General features: G+C 34.1%; 1 pseudogene; it reads left to right on the top strand.

Annotated features, from left to right (window-relative positions):
• The first annotated feature begins 4,214 nt into the window (after positions 1–4,214).
• Positions 4,215–5,084, top strand: LOC114053958 (annotated as a pseudogene).
• The last annotated feature ends 3,100 nt before the right edge of the window (positions 5,085–8,184 follow it).

Raw genomic sequence — 8,184 nt, 5'->3', positions numbered from 1 at the left:
AGTTTGGTATATCACTGAGTAAGTAAATTAACTTAGGTAGAGTTATCATTTTTATTATATTGGCTAGGCCTACCCATGAGCAATTAATATTTCTCCAGTTGTTTAGATTTAGATTTTTACTAGCGTGAAAAGTGTTTTGTAATTTTGTTCATATAATCTCTGGGTTTATCTCAGTAGGTAGACTCCTAAGTAATTAATATTTAAATGAAATTTATATTTAAATGGAATTTCTTTTTCTATTGCTTCCTGCTCGGTTTTCTTGGTAGTATATAGAAATGCTGATGGTGTATGTGGGTTTATTTTATACCCTGCTATTTTCCTGAAGTTAATTATTTCAACTAGTTTTTCAGCTAATTCTCTATCATCTGCAAAGAGTATTTTTTCCTTTATTGCCTATTCTAATGCCTTCAATTTCTTTTTGTCTTTTTGCTATCTCTAGCATTTCTGGTACAATACTGAATAATAGTGGTGATGATGGCCACCTTGTTGCAGCTCTGATCTTTTTGGGAAGGTTTCTAGCTTATCCCCATAACACATAATGCTTGCTCTTGGTTTTAGAGATACTACTTATCATTTTAAGAAAGACTCCATTGATTCCTATGCTTTCAAGTGTTTTTAATAGGAATGGATGTTTTATTGTGTGAAAGGCTTTTTCTAAAAGTATCTATTGTTATAATCCTATGATTTTTGTTGTTTCTGTTATTGATGAGGTCAACTATGTTGATAGTATTACTAATATTGAACCAATCCTGCATTTCTGTTATAAATCCCACTTGGTCATTGTGTATGATCTTTGTGATATATTGCTGTATTTTCTTCGCTAGTATTTTACTTAATTTTTTGTATCAATATTCATTAAGGAAACTGATTTATAGTTTTCTTTCTCTGCTTTTGCTCTCCCTAATTTAGGTATGAAAACTATATGTCATGAAAGGGAGGACTTTTTCTTTATCTATTTTTTAAAAACAGTTTATGTAGTATTGGGATTAATTGTTTCTTAAGTATTTGCTAGAATTCACTTGTGAATCAAAATGAATTGTGTTCAGCTGCTCCTGGAGATTTTTTTTCTTAGGGAACTCATGGTTTGCTCAATATCTTTTTCTAAGATAGGATTATTTAAGTATTCTATTTCCTCTCCTGTTAATTTGGGCAATTTATATTTTTATGAATATTTATCCATCTCATTTGTCAGTTTTCTTCATTGGTGGTGCATTCACCCTTTTCCTTTTTGATATTAGTAATTTATTTTCTTCTTTTTTTTACTCAAATTAACCAATGACTGATCTATTTTCTTGTTGTTGTTTTTTTTTAATAAAGCCAGCTTCTAGTTTTATTTACTAGTTCAATGGTTTTTTTAAACTTGCAATTTTATTAATCTCTCATTTATTTTTTAGGATTTCCAATTTGGTATTTAATTTGGATATTTTTAATTTGTTCTTTTTCTAGTATTTTTTTAGTTGCATGCCCAATTCATTGATCTGCTCTTTCTCTATTGTACTGATATATGCATTTAGAAATATAAATTTTCCCTTAAGTATTACTTTGGCTGCATCCCACAAATTTTGGAATGTTGTCTCATTGTTGTCATTTTCTTTAATGAAAATTATTGCTTGTTTCTAGGATTTGTTCTTTAACCCACTCATTCTTTGGTATTAGATTATTTAGTTTCCAATTAGCTTTTTAGTCTATACTTCCACAGCCTTTTATTAAATTTGATTTTTATTGCATTATGTTCTGAAAAGGATGCATTTAATATTTCTGCTTTCCTCATTTGGTTGTGAGGTTTTTATGCCTAATATGTGGTCAGCTTTTGTGAATGTGTCATATATAGCTAAGAAAAATGTATACTTTTCTTCTATTTCCATTCAGTTTTCTTCAGAGGTCTATCATTTCTAACTGTGCTAAAATTCCATTCATCTCCATGACTTCTTTCTTACTTATTTTATGGTTACAATTATCTAGCTCTGAGAAGTGAAAGTTGAGATCCCTTGCATGGTTCTACTGTCTATTTCCTCTTGTAAATCAAATAACTTTTCCTTTAAGAATTTGGGTGCTATTCCATTTGGTGCATATGTATTTCGTATTGATAGTACTTCATTGCCTTTGGTTCCCTTTAGTAAGATGTGGTTTCTCTACTTATTCTTTTTAGTTAGGTTTATTTTTGCTTTTGCTTTGTCTGAGATCAAGATTGGTATGCCTACCTTTTTTACTTCAGCTGAAGCATAAAAGATTCTGTTCAAGCCCCTTATTTTTACTCTGTTTCTCTAGGTTTCAAGTATGTTTCTTGTAAACAATGTATTGTTGGATTCCAGCTTATAATTCGTTCTGCTCTTTGCTTCTGTTTTCTGGGTGAGTCTATCTCAAGATTACTAACTGTGCACTGTGCACTTCCCTCTATCCTATTTTTCCCCTCTTTATTCTCTGTTTTTATCCTGTCCCTCCTCTTTTTTGCATCTGCCCACCTCTTGCTTTCTTTTTTTTCCACATCCCCCTTTCATTTATCCCCTTCCCCTGCTACTTCCCTGTTGGGTAAAATAGATTTCTATTACCAATTTAGTACACACAAACACACACACTCCCTTTCTTAACCAATTTACATATGAGTGAGGTTCAAGTGTTGCTGATCCCCCTATTTTCATCTCCCCTGTAAAAGCTCTTCTTTGCACTCCTCTTTTATGTGGGATTATTTCCCCCATTCTTCCTTTCTTTTCCTTCTTCTTCTTCCAAGGCATTCATCTTTCTTGCTTATCCATTTTTTTTACATCACCCCAACATAATCAACTTGTCCTCCCACCCTCTTTCTATGTATAATTCTTCTAACCATCCTAATAATGATAAAGTTCTTAGGAGTTACAAGTATTATCTTCTTGTATGGGAATGTAGCCCCTTATGATTTCTCTTTTATGTTTATCTTTTTTATGCTTCTCTTGAGTCTTATATTTGAAAATAAAATTTCCTATTCAGTGCTGGTCTTTTTTCCATCAGGAATATTTGAAAGTCTTACATTTCATTAAATATCTATTTTTTCCCCTTGAAGGATCTTACTTAGTTTTTCTGGGTAGGTTATTCTAGGTTTTAATCCCAGCTCTTTTGCCTTCCAGAATATCATATTCTAAGCTCTCTACTTCTTTAATGTGATAGCTACTAATCCTGACTGTGGCTCCATGGTATTTTGATAGATTTTTTCTTGCTAGCTGAAGTATTTTTTCTTTGACCTGGGAGCTCTGGAATTTGCTTAGGATATTCCTGGAAGTTTGCATTTTGGGATTTATTTAGGTGGTGATTGATGTATTCTTTCAATTTCTATTTTACCCTAAGATATCAGGGCAGTTTTCCTTGATAATTTGTTGAGATATGATGTCTAGGGTCTTTCTTTGATCATGGATTTCAGGTAATCCAATAATTCTTAAAATATTTCTTCTGGATCTGTTTTTCAGATCAAATGAGATATTTCACATTTTCTATTTTTTATTATTTTGACATTGTTTTATTGTTTTTTGATGTCTCATGGAGTCATTAGCTTCTACTTACCCAATTGTAATTTTTAAGGAATTATTTTCTTCTTTAACTTTTTTTCCGTTGGCCAATTTCTGGTTTTTAAGGTGTTATTTTCATTATTTTTTGTTCCTCTTTTACTAAGCTGTTAATTGTCTTTTCATATTTTTCTTCTTTTGCTTTTGCTTCTTTGCCTACTTTTTCCTCTACCACTCTTATTTGATTTTGAAAAATTTTTAACCTCTTCTGAGAATTCTTGTTGAGCTTGTGTACATTTTACATTTTTCGTTGAGGTTTTACTTGTAGTTGTTTTGACTTGTGTCTTGATATTCCCTGTTACCATAGTATATTTTTATGGCCAGGTTCTTTTTTGTTTTTGTTTTTTTGCACTTTTTTCACCCTATTTCTTGATTTGGAACTTTGTTAATGCTGGGTTCTGTCCTCAGTGTGAGGAGGGGCAAAGGGACTCTGTCTCAAGCTTCAGGCTTTTTTGCCTTGCTGTTTTCAGAAGTACTTCTGATGGTTTGGAAGTTTTTGGTCCTTCCAAAGTGCTGTGATCTGGGGAGAAGTGTGGTCACTGCTCTCTTGGTCTGCATTCTGGTCTTTATTCAGGAGGAGACCTTCATCTCTTGGGACTGTAATCAACACTGTTCCTCAGGGTCTCTGATCCCTTGGGGTCAGAAGTGATACTTCCCCTCAGGGAAGTACTATATGATACTACTGTAGGTATGGAGAAGATTGAAGAATATTTTGCAAATTTGTCTATCGCTAAACATTCTGCAGTGACTAAAGAGCCCACTTACCTTCTCGACATAGACACTTAAAAAAATGTGTAGGAAGAAAATGGATACATAGTTGCTGTTTCTTGTGTCAATGGATCAGTTAGACTATATAATAGAGAGACCTTAAGTTTGTTCAGGAAGTTTAACGGACAGCCTGGATTACTGAAAGGAGTCAAATTTGCACATTCCTATTCCCATGTATTTTCAGCATGCACAGATGGCACTGTAAAATGTTGGGATATGCACTTATCTGGCAAAATACCAGTACAGGTGTTTAAGGGTTATCCTTCCAATGTTTTCATCAGTTTTGATATTAATTGCAATGATCATATAATTTGTGCTGTCACTGAAAAAGTTGGTGATGATACTTTGATGGTATTCTGAGATGCAAGAATTAGTTCTCAAAGCCCTGTAAAAGACCCATTAGGTGTTTATTCAGAGACACACAGTGATAATATAACCCAGGTATGTTTTCATCCTGACAACCCTAACATGATAGTCTCAGGATCAACTGATGGACTTGTGAATGTTTTTGATATAAGCAATGACAATGAAGAAGATCACCTGATTGCAACTTGTAACTCTGATTCATCAGTAAGTTATGTTGGTTGGTCTGGGAAGGAATACAAACAGATTTACTGTATGACACATGATGAAGGATTTTGTTGGTGTGATCTTGCCAATTTAGATACTGATCAACCAGTTACATGTTTGAATATACAGGATGTCAGTGAAGTAGTTAATGTGCAAAATGGAAGTTTGGATTATTATTTTTTTTTGGAGTGGAATACTTCCACTCTGTCTTGACCAAAAATGCTTTTCTGTGCCTGTGAACTCTGAACCCAGAAGTGGATTTAGGCAATGGAGCTGCCTAACAGAAACTGGTCCTGCATCCATTGCTAGCAAAAGGGTACCCTCTAATCTCTTTCTGGCTAGTGATCAGGTATCTTTACTGTCTCTGGTTTGAGAGATCCTGAAGCTGCTGCTGCTTTTGTCATCCCCACCTAGTTATACCATTGTTGTTTCATTCATGTGAGTTTAGGGCCAGCCTCTTCTCCTATGTCATAAATTTCTTTGTCTGACCTCCTATGTTGTCTCAGGCTGTAAGAATGTCTCACTCTGACCTTTCTTTCTCTGCCACTCAAGAATTCAATTTGAGACATTATTTGAAAGTTGTTTGGAGATGAATGTTGGGAGAGCTCAGCTGAGTGCTTTCTCTCCTTTGTCATCTTGGCTTCACCCCAGGAAGTCAGAAGTGATATTTTTAAAAAATTTCTACTAAAAAAAGTCTGTTTTCAGTGAATAGTGGTAGGGAAATACCCATATATATGTGTGTGCATATATATATATATACATATACATATATGTGTATATATATATATACATATATATATATGGTAAGAGGTGGGGATCTACTTGATGGGACAGATGTGACAACATGTAGATACTAATGGGGATTGCTAGAGGCAACTTGGATCATAGTATAGTTATTTGTGAGGGAGTAAGTCAAAAACCTTTCATACCTTGTGCTCAACTCTGACTCAGGTGCTCTGATGTTGGTGCTCTGAGGTTTTAGAATAGCTTTTGTTTCTGAAAGTCCTTACTTATCCACTTAGAACATATGAGTATTAGACAGGAAATGATTACTACCATAGCATCAATACAAGTTTGAAACTAATTCAACAGACAAAAATAAGTAATGGCCAAGTGGTCTCCATCTATTTTTACAGAGTTGTTGACAGAATGGTGGGAAATATGGCAAAGGGTATGAAAAATAACATATTTTCAAGATAGTTTGCTCATATTAATTCAACTGTATAATCTCATTTGGTAACTAGTGAGTTCACACACTACTTGAGGAACTTAACTATATTCCTATTCATTTTCTTATTGTAAATATAACTAGGAGAAATAAAGAATTAAATTCCTTCAGAATAAGGATGATTTGATTTTTGTCTTTGAATCCCCAATGCCTAGCATAATGTCTGGCATGTAGTAGGCACTTAATAAATACTTGTTTCCCAAATGAAGAAACTGCAGATAAATAAATGTAAGAAGAGTTTTGATGTCCTCCATGAAAGGAAGATCAAAAGAATTGACAGAATTGGTTTAATTATGCACTCACATATAACAATGAAGTGTTCCATGAAATTTTGTTTCTTATCGCATCTTGCAGTGCTCATGGTGAGTGCATACAAGGAGAATGCCGTGAAGATAATTGCTGCTTAGAAGGCAACATCTGTTGCTGAGGGTGAAGAGGTGAAAAAGGTCTATGAGGAACTTGATGAATTTTTACAAGTTAAGCCCATGTGTACTTTGATACTCAGCAATTTCAATAGTGGTGAATAGGGGAAGATAGTAAAAATTATGTTGGAAAATATGATTCACGCTCAAGGAATGAGAGAGGTCATAGGTTTGTTGCCAACTTAGAAGCCATAAAACTCTGTGTCTTTGCTCTGATAGTTCATTCTTTCTGGAATATACCCTATCATCCTTTTTCACCTGTTAAGCTTTCAAGTCAAGAGATACTTTCTTTATGGAGCCTTCCCTGATCAACTCTTTTAATAATGACAAGCCCCCTCCCCCGATCTGATATGGTACATTGTTTTGTACCTCACTAATGAACATTTTATGGGTAACATTGTCACCTGTTTAAATGTTTTTCCCCTATAAAGTCCCTGAGGGTAGAGGTCACATCTTATCAAACCTTTGTATTTACCTGAGCACCTAGCAAAGTGCCCTTGAAACATTGGGGGTTTAATTAATGTGTTGCATTGAATTGATTTCAACAATAGAATTGGATGAAATTGTATTCATTGCATCAAGCCCTAAGACCCTATAAAATCTCTTCATTAAAACACATAATAATACACATACATCGAAGTAAAAACAAGCGGATGAAAAACATATATGTTCTGGATTATGAAATGTAGCTGGATAGACATCCTATTTATTTAACCCATTTATATGTATTTATCTTCTTCAAGCCCTACATCAGAATGCAAATGAGCAGGGCCCAATGGGAAGAGGAAAAGATCATGATGGATGGAATTTGGAAAATTATCTAGGGCCTTCAGTTTATTCCAAGCTATCCACAGAGCTCATCTCTTTAGCAGTAAGATTCATGGAACATATCTTCCTCAGAAAGATTAAAATGGAAAGATAAAGTGGTAGGTATAAGCAGGCTGTAGTATGCTCCAATGATAACTTGTGTACAAGAAATGTACCAAGAAAAACAACATCAAGGTCATTTGTAACTGGCAAAGTAAGTGAAGAGGTTGTAAAGGAAGAGTGAGAAATAATAAATACACATGGATAATCTGATAGAAAATGGTACATTTGTACCTCTGAGGTATCAAAAGGGAAGAATATCCATAGCATTGGAAAGAGCTTCAAAAGAGTATTTTTATTGTAAACATAGAGCTGAGTGAAGTAAGATGAGAAAGCATAGAGGGCTTGTGCTCTGTGTTTTTGGATGGAGTATCAGTGATGATAAAATTATAGGTTACCCAAAGTATCAGAGTGAGCCATGCTAGCTGGTTTTTTGGTGATGGTGTAAGAATTTGTTTCACATATCACTTTGGGTAGCTCAAATTCACCAGATTGTCCCCAGTGCTTCATGTTATAGCTACATTTTCATGACTGAATTAATTAAATTCAATTTAGCAAATATTTATCAAAGACCTACTATGTGCAAGTTCCACAAAGCCAAAACAATTGGCATGGTCAATTCAGTGAAAAAAAAATGAACTAAGATCATGTGAATAAAATATTTCATGTATTGAATTTTTCATTTTTTAAAAATAAGTTGCATTGCCATTTTGTAAGCACATGTGTGAACCTTGAGGCCCAATTGTTTTCATCAGGTCTGCTTTAGAGTGAGACCTCTCTCCCTCCCTTTATAGGT

This window comes from Vombatus ursinus, unplaced genomic scaffold (assembly GCF_900497805.2).
Source record: "Vombatus ursinus unplaced genomic scaffold, bare-nosed wombat genome assembly UNPS02014812.1, whole genome shotgun sequence".
NCBI lineage: Eukaryota > Metazoa > Chordata > Mammalia > Diprotodontia > Vombatidae > Vombatus > Vombatus ursinus.
The sequence above is the reverse complement of the archived record's forward strand: the minus strand, read 5'-3'. Positions and strand labels throughout refer to the sequence as shown.